The sequence below is a fragment of the Leuresthes tenuis genome, unplaced genomic scaffold, assembly GCF_036924035.1.
Source record: "Leuresthes tenuis unplaced genomic scaffold, fLeuTen1.0.hap1 SCAF_1, whole genome shotgun sequence".
NCBI lineage: Eukaryota > Metazoa > Chordata > Actinopteri > Atheriniformes > Atherinopsidae > Leuresthes > Leuresthes tenuis.
In genome coordinates this window covers 43,264,620-43,277,908 of record NW_027325355.1, presented here as the reverse complement: position 1 = coordinate 43,277,908, position 13,289 = coordinate 43,264,620, and the positions used below count along the sequence as shown (strand labels likewise).

Here is a 13,289-nt window from a genome sequence, read left to right as displayed (position 1 = left end):
TAATTTTCTCCAGCTGAACATGAGACTCTCAGATCACTTCGTGTCTGCCAACAAAGCAGCAGAAGCTGAAGATGACCAACTTCCTCATGTGTCACAGGGTGATCAGACGTTGCAACAAAAGACATGCAGGTGGTAGAGAGAAGAGAAAAAGCTTAAGGTACCTGGTATTCCCAAGCGGTCTCCCATTCAAGTACTAACCAGGCCCAACCGTGCTTGGCTTCCGAGATCAGACGAGGTCGGGCTTATTCAGGGTGGTGTGGCCGTAAGCAACAATATCGGTGACAAATGTGCATTATATAGGTACTGGAATCATACACTTCCTCTGTATAACCAGATAATTGCCGAAAAAGGCTGACTTGTAGTGGGTTCATCTTCCTCCTTGATGTGATTATTCTCTGGAGCTGAAACTGAGACTCTCAGATCACCTCGTGTCTATCAACAAAGCAGCAGCAGCTGAAGATGACCAACTTCTTCACGTGTCACAGGGTGATCAGACGTTGCAACAAAAGACATGCAGGTGGTAGAGAGAAGAGAAAAAGCTTACAGCACCTGGTATTCCCAAGCTGTCTCCCATCCAAGTACTAACCAGGTACAACCCTGCTTGGCGTCCGAGATCAGACGAGGTCGGGCTTATTCAGGGTGGTGTGGCCGTAAGCAACAACGTCTCTGACAAATGTGCATTATATAGGTACTGGAATCATACGGTTCCTCTATGTAACCAGATAATTGCTGAGAAAGGCTGATGTGTAGTGGGCAAATCTTCTTCCCTGACGTGATTATTCTCTGCAGCTGAAACTGAGACTCTCAGATCACTTCGTGTCTGCCAACTACGGTTCCTCTATGCAACCAGATAATTGCCGAGAAAGGCTGATGTGTAGCGGGCAAATCATCTTCTCTGATGTGATCATTCTCTGCAACTGAAACTGAGACTCTCAGATCACTTCGTGTCAGCCAACAAAGCAGCCGCAGCTGAAGATGACCAACTTCCTCATGTGTCACAGGGTGATCAGACGTTGCAACAAAAGACATGCAGGTGGTAGAGAGAAGAGAAAAAGCTTACAGCACCTGGTATTCCCAAGCTGTCTCCCATCCAAGTACTAAGGAGGCTCAACCCTGCTTGGCTTCCGAGATCAGACGAGGTCAGGCATGTTCAGGGTGGTGTGGCCGTAAGCAACAATGTGTCTGACAAATGTGCATTATATAAGTACAGGAATCATACGGTTCCTCTATGTAACCAGATAATTGCTGAGAAAGGCTGATCTGTAGTGGGCACATCTTCTTCTCTAATGTGATTATTCTCTCCAGCTGAAACTGAGACTCTCAGATTACCTCATGTCTGCCAACAAAGCAGCAGGAGCTGAAGATGACCAACTTCCTCATGTGTCACAGGGTGATCAGACGTTGCAACAAAAGACATGCAGGTGGTCAAGAGAAGACAAAAAGCTTACAGCACCTGGTAATCCCAAGCAGTCTCCCATCTAAGTACTAACCAGGCCCAACCCTACTTGGCTTCCGAGATAAGACAAGGTGGGGCTTATTCAGGGTGGTGTGGCGGTAAGCAAATATATTTGTTACAAATGTGAATTATATAGGTACTGGAATCATACACTTCCTCTATGAAACCAGATAATTGCCGAGAAAGGCTGATGTGTAGTGGGCATATCATCTTCTCTGATGTGATCATTCTCTTCAGCTGAAACTGAGACTCTCAGATCACTTCGTGTCTGCCAACAAAGCAGCAGCAGCTGAAGATGACCAACTTCCTCATGTGTCACAGGGTGATCAGACGTTGCAACAAAACACATGCAGGTGGTAGAGAGAAGAGAAAAAGCTTACAGCACCTGGTATTCCCAAGCAGTCTCCCATTGAAGTACAAACCAGACCCAACCCTGCTTGGCTTCCGAGATAAGACAAGGTGGGGCTTATTCAGGGTGGTGTGGCGGTAAGCGACAATATCTGTTACAAATGTGAATTATATAGGTACTGGAATCATACACTTGCTCTATGAAACCAGATAATTGCCGAGAAAGGCTGACTTGTAGTGGGTTCATCTTCCTCCTTGATGTGATTATTCTCTGCAGCTGAAACTGAGACTCTCAGATCACTTCGTGTCTGCCAACAAAGCAGCAGCTGCTGAAGATGACCAACTTCCTCATGTGTCACAGGGTGATCAGACGTTGCAACAAAAGACATGCAGGTTGTAGAGAGAAGAGAAAACGCTTACAGAACCTGGTATTCCCAAGCAGTCTCCCATTAAAGTACTAACCAGGCCCAACACTGCTTGGCTTCCGAGATCAGACGAGGTCGGGCTTATTCAGGGTGGTGTGGCCGTAAGCAACAATATTGGTGACAAATGTGCATTATATAGGTACTGGAATCATATACTTCCTCTGTATAACTAGATAATTGCCGAAAAAGGCTGACTTGTAGTGGGTTCATCTTCCTCCTTGATGTGATTATTCTCTGCAGCTGAAACTGAGACTCTCAGATCACCTCGTGTCTATCAACAAAGCAGCAGCAGCTGAAGATGACTAACTTCTTCACGTGTCACAGGGTGATCAGACGTTGCAACAAAAGAAATGCAGGTGGTAGAGAGAAGAGAAAAAGCTTACAGCACCTGGTATTCCCAAGCTGTCTCCCATCCAAGTACTAACCAGGTACAACCCTGCTTGGCGTCCGAGATCAGACGAGGTCGGGCTTATTCAGGGTGGTGTGGCCGTAGGCAACAATGTCTCTGACAAATGTGCATTATATAGGTACTGGAATCATACGGTTCCTCTATGCAACCAGATAATTGCCGAGAAAGGCTGTTGTGTAGCGGGCAAATCATCTTCTCTGATGTGATCATTATCTGCAACTGAAACTGAGACTCTCAGATCACTTCGTGTCAGCCAACAAAGCAGCAGCAGCTGAAGATGACCAACTTCCTCATGTGTCACAGGGTGATCAGGAGTTGCAACAAAAGACATGCAGGTGGTAGAGAGAAGAGAAGAAGCTTACAGCACCTGGTATTCCCAAGCAGTCTCCCATCCACGTACTAAGGAGGTTCAACCCTGCTTGGCTTCCGAGATCAGACGAGGTCGGGCATGTTCAGGGTGGTGTGGCCGTAAGCAACAATGTGTCTGACAAATGTGCATTATATAAGTACAGGAATCATACGGTTCCTCTATGTAACCAGATAATTGCTGAGAAAGGCTGATCTGTAGTGGGCACATCTTCTTCCCTGAAGTGATTATTCTCTTTAGCTGAAACTGAGACTCTCAGATCACTTCGTGTCTTCCAACAAAGCAGCAGCAGCTGAAGATGGCCAACTTCCTCATGTGTCACAGGGTGATCAGACGTTGCAACAAAAGACATGCAGGTGGTAGAGAGAAGAGAAAAAGCTTAAGGCACCTGGTATTCCCAAGCGGTCTCCCATTCAAGTACTAACCAGGCCCAACCCTGCTTGGCTTCCGAGATCAGACGAGGTTGGGCTTATTCAGGGTGGTGTGGCCGTAAGCAACAATATCGGTGACAAATGTGCATTATATAGGTACTGGAATCATACACTTCCTCTGTATAACCAGATAATTGCCGAAAAAGGCTGACTTGTAGTGGATTCATCTTCCTCCTTGATGTGATTATTCTCTGGAGCTGAAACTGAGACTCTCAGATCACCTTGTGTCTATCAACAAAGCAGCAGCAGCTGAAGATGACCAACTTCTTCACGTGTCACAGGGTGATCAGACGTTGCAACAAAAGACATGCAGGTGGTAGAGAGAAGAGAAAAAGCTTACAGCACCTGGTATTCCCAAGCTGACTCCTATCCAAGTACTAACCAGGTACAACCCTGCTTGGCGTCCGAGATCAGACGAGGTCGGGCTTATTCAGGGTGGTGTGGCCGTAAGCAACAATGTCTCTGACAAATGTGCATTATATAGGTACTGGAATCATACGGTTCCTCTATGCAACCAGATAATTGCCGAGAAAGGCTGATGTGTAGCGGACAAATCATCTTCTCTGATGTGATCATTCTCTGCAACTGAAACTGAGACTCTCAGATCACCTCGTGTCTATCAACAAAGCAGCAGCAGCTGAAGATGACCAACTTCTTCACGTGTCACAGGGTGATCAGACGTTGCAACAAAAGACATGCAGGTGGTAGAGAGAAGAGAAAAAGCTTACAGCACCTGGTATTCCCAAGCTGTCTCCCATCCAAGTACTAACCAGGTACAACCCTGCTTGGCGTCCGAGATCAGACGAGGTCGGGCTTATTCAGGGTGGTGTGGCCGTAAGCAACAATGTCTCTGACAAATGTGCATTATATAGGTACTGGAATCATACGGTTCCTCTATGCAACCAGATAATTGCCGAGAAAGGCTGATGTGTAGCGGGCAAATCATCTTCTTCCCTGACGTGATAATTTTCTCCAGCTGAACATGAGACTCTCAGATCACTTCGTGTCTGCCAACAAAGCAGCAGAAGCTGAAGATGACCAACTTCCTCATGTGTCACAGGGTGATCAGACGTTGCAACAAAAGACATGCAGGTGGTAGAGAGAAGAGAAAAAGCTTAAGGTACCTGGTATTCCCAAGCGGTCTCCCATTCAAGTACTAACCAGGCCCAACCGTGCTTGGCTTCCGAGATCAGACGAGGTCGGGCTTATTCAGGGTGGTGTGGCCGTAAGCAACAATATCGGTGACAAATGTGCATTATATAGGTACTGGAATCATACACTTCCTCTGTATAACCAGATAATTGCCGAAAAAGGCTGACTTGTAGTGGATTCATCTTCCTCCTTGATGTGATTATTCTCTGGAGCTGAAACTGAGACTCTCAGATCACCTCGTGTCTATCAACAAAGCAGCAGCAGCTGAAGATGACCAACTTCTTCACGTGTCACAGGGTGATCAGACGTTGCAACAAAAGACATGCAGGTGGTAGAGAGAAGAGAAAAAGCTTACAGCACCTGGTATTCCCAAGCTGACTCCTATCCAAGTACTAACCAGGTACAACCCTGCTTGGCGTCCGAGATCAGACGAGGTCGGGCTTATTCAGGGTGGTGTGGCCGTAAGCAACAATGTCTCTGACAAATGTGCATTATATAGGTACTGGAATCATACGGTTCCTCTATGCAACCAGATAATTGCCGAGAAAGGCTGATGTGTAGCGGACAAATCATCTTCTCTGATGTGATCATTCTCTGCAACTGAAACTGAGACTCTCAGATCACCTCGTGTCTATCAACAAAGCAGCAGCAGCTGAAGATGACCAACTTCTTCACGTGTCACAGGGTGATCAGACGTTGCAACAAAAGACATGCAGGTGGTAGAGAGAAGAGAAAAAGCTTACAGCACCTGGTATTCCCAAGCTGTCTCCTATCCAAGTACTAACCAGGTACAACCCTGCTTGGCGTCCGAGATCAGACGAGGTCGGGCTTATTCAGGGTGGTGTGGCCGTAAGCAACAATGTCTCTGACAAATGTGCATTATATAGGTACTGGAATCATACGGTTCCTCTATGCAACCAGATAATTGCCGAGAAAGGCTGATGTGTAGCGGGCAAATCATCTTCTTCCCTGACGTGATAATTTTCTCCAGCTGAACATGAGACTCTCAGATCACTTCGTGTCTGCCAACAAAGCAGCAGAAGCTGAAGATGACCAACTTCCTCATGTGTCACAGGGTGATCAGACGTTGCAACAAAAGACATGCAGGTGGTAGAGAGAAGAGAAAAAGCTTACAGCACCTGGTATTCCCAAGCTGACTCCTATCCAAGTACTAACCAGGTACAACGCTGCTTGGCGTCCGAGATCAGACGAGGTCGGGCTTATTCAGGGTGGTGTGGCCGTAAGCAACAATGTCTCTGACAAATGTGCATTATATAGGTACTGGAATCATACGGTTCCTCTATGCAACCAGATAATTGCCGAGAAAGGCTGATGTGTAGTGGACAAATCATCTTCTCTGATGTGATCATTCTCTGCAACTGAAACTGAGACTCTCAGATCACCTCGTGTCTATCAACAAAGCAGCAGCAGCTGAAGATGACCAACTTCTTCACGTGTCACAGGGTGATCAGACGTTGCAACAAAAGACATGCAGGTGGTAGAGAGAAGAGAAAAAGCTTACAGCACCTGGTATTCCCAAGCTGTCTCCTATCCAAGTACTAACCAGGTACAACCCTGCTTGGCGTCCGAGATCAGACGAGGTCGGGCTTATTCAGGGTGGTGTGGCCGTAAGCAACAATGTCTCTGACAAATGTGCATTATATAGGTACTGGAATCATACGGTTCCTCTATGCAACCAGATAATTGCCGAGAAAGGCTGATGTGTAGCGGGCAAATCATCTTCTTCCCTGACGTGATAATTTTCTCCAGCTGAACATGAGACTCTCAGATCACTTCGTGTCTGCCAACAAAGCAGCAGAAGCTGAAGATGACCAACTTCCTCATGTGTCACAGGGTGATCAGACGTTGCAACAAAAGACATGCAGGTGGTAGAGAGAAGAGAAAAAGCTTAAGGTACCTGGTATTCCCAAGCGGTCTCCCATTCAAGTACTAACCAGGCCCAACCGTGCTTGGCTTCCGAGATCAGACGAGGTCGGGCTTATTCAGGGTGGTGTGGCCGTAAGCAACAATATCGGTGACAAATGTGCATTATATAGGTACTGGAATCATACACTTCCTCTGTATAACCAGATAATTGCCGAAAAAGGCTGACTTGTAGTGGATTCATCTTCCTCCTTGATGTGATTATTCTCTGGAGCTGAAACTGAGACTCTCAGATCACCTTGTGTCTATCAACAAAGCAGCAGCAGCTGAAGATGACCAACTTCTTCACGTGTCACAGGGTGATCAGACGTTGCAACAAAAGACATGCAGGTGGTAGAGAGAAGAGAAAAAGCTTACAGCACCTGGTATTCCCAAGCTGACTCCTATCCAAGTACTAACCAGGTACAACCCTGCTTGGCGTCCGAGATCAGACGAGGTCGGGCTTATTCAGGGTGGTGTGGCCGTAAGCAACAATGTCTCTGACAAATGTGCATTATATAGGTACTGGAATCATACGGTTCCTCTATGCAACCAGATAATTGCCGAGAAAGGCTGATGTGTAGCGGACAAATCATCTTCTCTGATGTGATCATTCTCTGCAACTGAAACTGAGACTCTCAGATCACCTCGTGTCTATCAACAAAGCAGCAGCAGCTGAAGATGACCAACTTCTTCACGTGTCACAGGGTGATCAGACGTTGCAACAAAAGACATGCAGGTGGTAGAGAGAAGAGAAAAAGCTTACAGCACCTGGTATTCCCAAGCTGTCTCCTATCCAAGTACTAACCAGGTACAACCCTGCTTGGCGTCCGAGATCAGACGAGGTCGGGCTTATTCAGGGTGGTGTGGCCGTAAGCAACAATGTCTCTGACAAATGTGCATTATATAGGTACTGGAATCATACGGTTCCTCTATGCAACCAGATAATTGCCGAGAAAGGCTGATGTGTAGCGGGCAAATCATCTTCTTCCCTGACGTGATAATTTTCTCCAGCTGAACATGAGACTCTCAGATCACTTCGTGTCTGCCAACAAAGCAGCAGAAGCTGAAGATGACCAACTTCCTCATGTGTCACAGGGTGATCAGACGTTGCAACAAAAGACATGCAGGTGGTAGAGAGAAGAGAAAAAGCTTAAGGTACCTGGTATTCCCAAGCGGTCTCCCATTCAAGTACTAACCAGGCCCAACCGTGCTTGGCTTCCGAGATCAGACGAGGTCGGGCTTATTCAGGGTGGTGTGGCCGTAAGCAACAATATCGGTGACAAATGTGCATTATATAGGTACTGGAATCATACACTTCCTCTGTATAACCAGATAATTGCCGAAAAAGGCTGACTTGTAGTGGGTTCATCTTCCTCCTTGATGTGATTATTCTCTGGAGCTGAAACTGAGACTCTCAGATCACCTCGTGTCTATCAACAAAGCAGCAGCAGCTGAAGATGACCAACTTCTTCACGTGTCACAGGGTGATCAGACGTTGCAACAAAAGACATGCAGGTGGTAGAGAGAAGAGAAAAAGCTTACAGCACCTGGTATTCCCAAGCTGTCTCCCATCCAAGTACTAACCAGGTACAACCCTGCTTGGCGTCCGAGATTAGACAAGGTCGGGCTTATTCAGGGTGGTGTGGCCGTAAGCAACAATGTCTCTGACAAATGTGCATTATATAGGTACTGGAATCATACGGTTCCTCTATGCAACCAGATAATTGCCGAGAAAGGCTGATGTGTAGCGGGCAAATCATCTTCTCTGATGTGATCATTATCTGCAACTGAAACTGAGACTCTCAGATCACTTCGTGTCAGCCAACAAAGCAGCAGCAGCTGAAGATGACCAACTTCTTCACGTGTCACAGGGTGATCAGACGTTGCAACAAAAGACATGCAGGTGGTAGAGAGAAGAGAAAAAGCTTACAGCACCTGGTATTCCCAAGCTGTCTCCCATCCAAGTACTAACCAGGTACAACCCTGCTTGGCGTCCGAGATCAGACGAGGTCGGGCTTATTCAGGGTGGTGTGGCCGTAAGCAAAAATGTCTCTGACAAATGTGCATTATATAGGTACTGGAATCATACGGTTCCTCTATGCAACCAGATAATCATCTTCTCTGATGTGATCATTATCTGCAACTGAAACTGAGACTCTCAGATCACTTCGTGTCAGCCAACAAAGCAGCAGCAGCTGAAGATGACCAACTTCCTCATGTGTCACAGGGTGATCAGAAGTTGCAACAAAAGACATGCAGGTGGTAGAGAGAAGAGAAGAAGCTTACAGCACCTGGTATTCCCAAGCAGTCTCCCATCCAAGTACTAACCAGGCCCAACCCTGCTTGGCTTCCGAGATCAGACGAGGTTGGGCTTATTCAGGGTGGTGTGGCCGTAAGCAACAATATCGGTGACAAATGTGCATTATATAGGTACTGGAATCATACACTTCCTCTGTATAACCAGATAATTGCCGAAAAAGGCTGACTTATAGTGGGTTCATCTTCCTCCTTGATGTGATTATTCTCTGGAGCTGAAACTGAGACTCTCAGATCACCTCGTGTCTATCAACAAAGCAGCAGCAGCTGAAGATGACCAGCTTCTTCACGTGTCACAGGGTGATCAGACGTTGCAACAAAAGACATGCAGGTGGTAGAGAGAAGAGAAAAAGCTTACAGCACCTGGTATTCCCAAGCAGTCTCCCATCAAGTACTAAGCAGGCCTAAACCTGCTTGGCTTCCGAGATCAGACGAGGTCGGGCTTATTCAGGGTGGTTTGGCCGTAAGCGACAATGTCTGTGACAAATGTGCATTATATAGGTACTGGAATCATACGGTTCCTCTATGCAACCAAATAATTGCAGAGAAAAGCTGACTTGTAGTGGGCACATCTTCTTCTCTGATGTGATTATTCTCTCCAGCTGAAACTGAGACTCTCAGATTACCTCATGTCTGCCAACAAAGCAGCAGCAGCTGAAGATGACCAACTTCCTCATGTGTCACAGGGTGATCAGACGTTGCAACAAAACACATGCAGGTGGTAGAGAGAAGAGAAACAGCTTACAGCACCTGGTATTCCCAAGCAGTCTCCCATTGAAGTACAAACCAGACCCAACCCTGCTTGGCTTCCGAGATAAGACAAGGTGGGGCTTATTCAGGGTGGTGTGGCGGTAAGCGAACATATCTGTTACAAATGTGAATTATATAGGTACTGGAATCATACACTTGCTCTATGAAACCAGATAATTGCCGAGAAAGGCTGATGTGTAGTGGGCATATCATCTTCTCTGATGTGATCATTCTCTTCAGCTGAAACTGAGACTCTCAGATCACTTCGTGTCTGCCAACAAAGCAGCAGCTGCTGAAGATGACCAACTTCCTCATGTGTCACAGGGTGATCAGACGTTGCAACAAAAGACATGCAGGTTGTAGAGAGAAGAGAAACAGCTTACAGCACCTGGTATTCCCAAGCAGTCTCCCATTAAAGTACTAACCAGGCCCAACCCTCCTTGGCTTCCGAGATCAGACGAGGTCGGGCTTATTCAGGGTGGTGTGGCCGTAAGGAACAATTTCTGTGACAAATGTGCATTATATAGGTACTGGAATCATACACTTCCTCTATGTAACCAGATAATTGCAGAGAAAGGCTGACTTGTTATGGAAACATCTTCTTCCCTGATGTGATTATTCTCTGCAGCTGAAACTGAGACTCTCAGATCACTTCGTGTCTGCCAACAAAGCAGCAGCAGCTGAAGATGACCAACTTCCTCATGTGTCACAGGGTGATCAGACGTTGCAACAAAAGACATGCAGGTTGTAGAGAGAAGAGAAAACTCTTACAGAACCTGGTATTCCCAAGCAGTCTCCCATTAAAGTACTAACCAGGCCCAACCCTCCTTGGCTTCCGAGATCAGACGAGGTCGGGCTTATTCAGGGTGGTGTGGCCGTAAGGAACAATTTCTGTGACAAATGTGCATTATATAGGTACTGGAATCATACAATTCCTCTATGTAACCAGATAATTGCAGAGAAAGGCTGACTTGTTATGGGCACATCTTCTTCCCTGATGTGATTATTCTCTGCAGCTGAAACTGAGACTCTCAGATCACTTCGTGTCTGCCAACAAAGCAGCAGCAGCTGAAGATGACCAACTTCGTCATGTGTCACAGGGTGATCAGACGTTGCAACAAAAGACATGCAGGTGGTCGAGAGAAGACAAAAAGCTTACAGCTCCTGGTATTCCCAAGCGGTCTCCCATTTAAGTACTAACCAGGCCCAACCCTCCTTGGCTTCCGAGATCAGACGAGGTCGGGCTTATTCAGGGTGGTGTGGCCGTAAGGAACAATTTCTGTGACAAATGTGCATTATATAGGTACTGGAATCATACAATTCCTCTATGTAACCAGATAATTGCAGAGAAAGGCTGACTTGTTATGGGCACATCTTCTTCCCTGATGTGATTATTCTCTGCAGCTGAAACTGAGACTCTCAGATCACTTCGTGTCTGCCAACAAAGCAGCAGCAGCTGAAGATGACCAACTTCGTCATGTGTCACAGGGTGATCAGACGTTGCAACAAAAGACATGCAGGTGGTCGAGAGAAGACAAAAAGCTTACAGCTCCTGGTATTCCCAAGCGGTCTCCCATTTAAGTACTAACCAGGCCCAACCCTCCTTGGCTTCCGAGATCAGACGAGGTCGGGCATGTTCAGGGTGGTGTGGCCGTAAGCAACAATGTCTCTGACAAATGTGCATTATATAGGTACAGGAATCATACGGTTCCTCTATGCAACCAGATAATTGCCGAGAAAGGCTGATGTGTAGCGGGCAAATCATCTTCTCTGATGTGATCATTCTCTGCAACTTAAACTGAGACTCTCAGATCACTTCGTGTCAGCCAACAAAGCAGCAGCAGCTGAAGATGACCAACTTCCTCATGTGTCACAGGGTGATCAGACGTTGCAACAAAAGACATGCAGGTGGTAGAGAGAAGAGAAAAAGCTTACAGCACCTGGTATTCCCAAGCTGACTCCAATCCAAGTACTAACCAGGTACAACCCTGCTTGGCGTCCGAGATCAGACGAGGTCGGGCTTATTCAGGGTGGTGTGGCCGTAAGCGACAATGTCTGTGACAAATGTGCATTATATAGGTACTGGAATCATACGGTTCCTCTATGCAACCAGATAATTGCAGAGAAAAGCTGACTTGTAGTGGGCACATCTTCTTCTCTGATGTGATCATTCTCTGCAACTGAAACTGAGACTCTCAGATCACCTCGTGTCTATCAACAAAGCAGCAGGAGCTGAAGATGACCAACTTCCTCATGTGTCACAGGGTGATCAGACGTTGCAACAAAAGACATGCAGGTGGTCGAGAGAAGACAAAAAGCTTACAGCACCTGGTAATCCCAAGCAGACTCCCATCTAAGTACTAACCAGGTACAACCCTGCTTGGCGTCCGAGATAAGACAAGGTGGGGCTTATTCAGGGTGGTGTGGCCGTAAGCAACAATGTCTCTGACAAATGTGCATTATATAGGTACTGGAATCATACGGTTCCTCTATGCAACCAGATAATTGCCGAGAAAGGCTGATGTGTAGCGGGCAAATCATCTTCTTCCCTGACGTGATAATTTTCTCCAGCTGAACATGAGACTCTCAGATCACTTCGTGTCTGCCAACAAAGCAGCAGAAGCTGAAGATGACAAACTTCCTCATGTGTCACAGGGTGATCAGACGTTGCAACAAAAGACATGCAGGTGGTAGAGAGAAGAGAAAAAGCTTAAGGTACCTGGTATTCCCAAGCGGTCTCCCATTCAAGTACTAACCAGGCCCAACCGTGCTTGGCTTCCGAGATCAGACGAGGTCGGGCTTATTCAGGGTGGTGTGGCCGTAAGCAACAATATCGGTGACAAATGTGCATTATATAGGTACTGGAATCATACACTTCCTCTGTATAACCAGATAATTGCCGAAAAAGGCTGACTTGTAGTGGGTTCATCTTCCTCCTTGATGTGATTATTCTCTGGAGCTGAAACTGAGACTCTCAGATCACCTCGTGTCTATCAACAAAGCAGCAGCAGCTGAAGATGACTAACTTCTTCACGTGTCACAGGGTGATCAGACGTTGCAACAAAAGACATGCAGGTGGTAGAGAGAAGAGAAAAAGCGTACAGCACCTGGTATTCCCAAGCTGTCTCCCATCCAAGTACTAACCAGGTACAACCCTGCTTGGCGTCCGAGATCAGACGAGGTCGGGCTTATTCAGGGTGGTGTGGCCGTAAGCAACAATGTCTCTGACAAATGTGCATTATATAGGTACTGGAATCATACGGTTCCTCTATGCAACCAGATAATTGCCGAGAAAGGCTGATGTGTAGCGGGGAAATCATCTTCTCTGATGTGATCATTATCTGCAACTGAAACTGAGACTCTCAGATCACTTCGTGTCAGCCAACAAAGCAGCAGCAGCTGAAGATGACCAACTTCTTCACGTGTCACAGGGTGATCAGACGTTGCAACAAAAGACATGCAGGTGGTAGAGAGAAGAGAAAAAGCTTACAGCACCTGGTATTCCCAAGCTGTCTCCCATCCAAGTACTAACCAGGTACAACCCTGCTTGGCATCCGAGATCAGACGAGGTCGGGCTTATTCAGGGTGGTGTGGCCGTAAGCAAAAATGTCTCTGACAAATGTGCATTATATAGGTACTGGAATCATACGGTTCCTCTATGCAACCAGATAATCATCTTCTCTGATGTGATCATTATCTGCAACTGAAA

The 13,289-nt window shown here is 46.6% G+C and overlaps 30 pseudogenes; all 30 read right to left on the bottom strand.

Annotated features, from left to right (window-relative positions):
- Nucleotides 1-149: 149 nt before the first annotated feature.
- LOC140266866 (5S ribosomal RNA) lies at nt 150-268 on the bottom strand (annotated as a pseudogene).
- A 269-nt stretch (nt 269-537) lies between these two features.
- LOC140290571 (5S ribosomal RNA) lies at nt 538-656 on the bottom strand (annotated as a pseudogene).
- A 397-nt stretch (nt 657-1,053) lies between these two features.
- Nucleotides 1,054-1,172, bottom strand: LOC140294822 (5S ribosomal RNA; annotated as a pseudogene).
- A 1,045-nt stretch (nt 1,173-2,217) lies between these two features.
- LOC140288666 (5S ribosomal RNA) lies at nt 2,218-2,336 on the bottom strand (annotated as a pseudogene).
- Nucleotides 2,337-2,605: 269 nt separating this feature from the next.
- Nucleotides 2,606-2,724, bottom strand: LOC140293682 (5S ribosomal RNA; annotated as a pseudogene).
- Nucleotides 2,725-2,993: 269 nt separating this feature from the next.
- LOC140294944 (5S ribosomal RNA) lies at nt 2,994-3,112 on the bottom strand (annotated as a pseudogene).
- A 269-nt stretch (nt 3,113-3,381) lies between these two features.
- On the bottom strand, nt 3,382-3,500 carry LOC140312081 (5S ribosomal RNA; annotated as a pseudogene).
- Nucleotides 3,501-3,769: 269 nt separating this feature from the next.
- Nucleotides 3,770-3,888, bottom strand: LOC140292236 (5S ribosomal RNA; annotated as a pseudogene).
- Nucleotides 3,889-4,157: 269 nt separating this feature from the next.
- Nucleotides 4,158-4,276, bottom strand: LOC140290570 (5S ribosomal RNA; annotated as a pseudogene).
- Nucleotides 4,277-4,548: 272 nt separating this feature from the next.
- On the bottom strand, nt 4,549-4,667 carry LOC140266859 (5S ribosomal RNA; annotated as a pseudogene).
- A 269-nt stretch (nt 4,668-4,936) lies between these two features.
- Nucleotides 4,937-5,055, bottom strand: LOC140292235 (5S ribosomal RNA; annotated as a pseudogene).
- A 269-nt stretch (nt 5,056-5,324) lies between these two features.
- On the bottom strand, nt 5,325-5,443 carry LOC140290039 (5S ribosomal RNA; annotated as a pseudogene).
- Nucleotides 5,444-5,715: 272 nt separating this feature from the next.
- Nucleotides 5,716-5,834, bottom strand: LOC140295986 (5S ribosomal RNA; annotated as a pseudogene).
- Nucleotides 5,835-6,103: 269 nt separating this feature from the next.
- LOC140290038 (5S ribosomal RNA) lies at nt 6,104-6,222 on the bottom strand (annotated as a pseudogene).
- A 272-nt stretch (nt 6,223-6,494) lies between these two features.
- Nucleotides 6,495-6,613, bottom strand: LOC140266854 (5S ribosomal RNA; annotated as a pseudogene).
- Nucleotides 6,614-6,882: 269 nt separating this feature from the next.
- On the bottom strand, nt 6,883-7,001 carry LOC140292234 (5S ribosomal RNA; annotated as a pseudogene).
- Nucleotides 7,002-7,270: 269 nt separating this feature from the next.
- LOC140290036 (5S ribosomal RNA) lies at nt 7,271-7,389 on the bottom strand (annotated as a pseudogene).
- A 272-nt stretch (nt 7,390-7,661) lies between these two features.
- Nucleotides 7,662-7,780, bottom strand: LOC140266849 (5S ribosomal RNA; annotated as a pseudogene).
- A 269-nt stretch (nt 7,781-8,049) lies between these two features.
- LOC140296643 (5S ribosomal RNA) lies at nt 8,050-8,168 on the bottom strand (annotated as a pseudogene).
- A 269-nt stretch (nt 8,169-8,437) lies between these two features.
- Nucleotides 8,438-8,556, bottom strand: LOC140290569 (5S ribosomal RNA; annotated as a pseudogene).
- Nucleotides 8,557-8,793: 237 nt separating this feature from the next.
- Nucleotides 8,794-8,912, bottom strand: LOC140299944 (5S ribosomal RNA; annotated as a pseudogene).
- Nucleotides 8,913-9,181: 269 nt separating this feature from the next.
- On the bottom strand, nt 9,182-9,299 carry LOC140294437 (5S ribosomal RNA; annotated as a pseudogene).
- Nucleotides 9,300-9,956: 657 nt separating this feature from the next.
- Nucleotides 9,957-10,075, bottom strand: LOC140279803 (5S ribosomal RNA; annotated as a pseudogene).
- A 269-nt stretch (nt 10,076-10,344) lies between these two features.
- Nucleotides 10,345-10,463, bottom strand: LOC140293234 (5S ribosomal RNA; annotated as a pseudogene).
- A 269-nt stretch (nt 10,464-10,732) lies between these two features.
- LOC140281499 (5S ribosomal RNA) lies at nt 10,733-10,851 on the bottom strand (annotated as a pseudogene).
- Nucleotides 10,852-11,120: 269 nt separating this feature from the next.
- Nucleotides 11,121-11,239, bottom strand: LOC140300697 (5S ribosomal RNA; annotated as a pseudogene).
- Nucleotides 11,240-11,508: 269 nt separating this feature from the next.
- LOC140288401 (5S ribosomal RNA) lies at nt 11,509-11,627 on the bottom strand (annotated as a pseudogene).
- A 660-nt stretch (nt 11,628-12,287) lies between these two features.
- On the bottom strand, nt 12,288-12,406 carry LOC140266844 (5S ribosomal RNA; annotated as a pseudogene).
- A 269-nt stretch (nt 12,407-12,675) lies between these two features.
- LOC140293837 (5S ribosomal RNA) lies at nt 12,676-12,794 on the bottom strand (annotated as a pseudogene).
- A 269-nt stretch (nt 12,795-13,063) lies between these two features.
- LOC140291078 (5S ribosomal RNA) lies at nt 13,064-13,182 on the bottom strand (annotated as a pseudogene).
- Between the last annotated feature and the right edge of the window lie 107 nt (nt 13,183-13,289).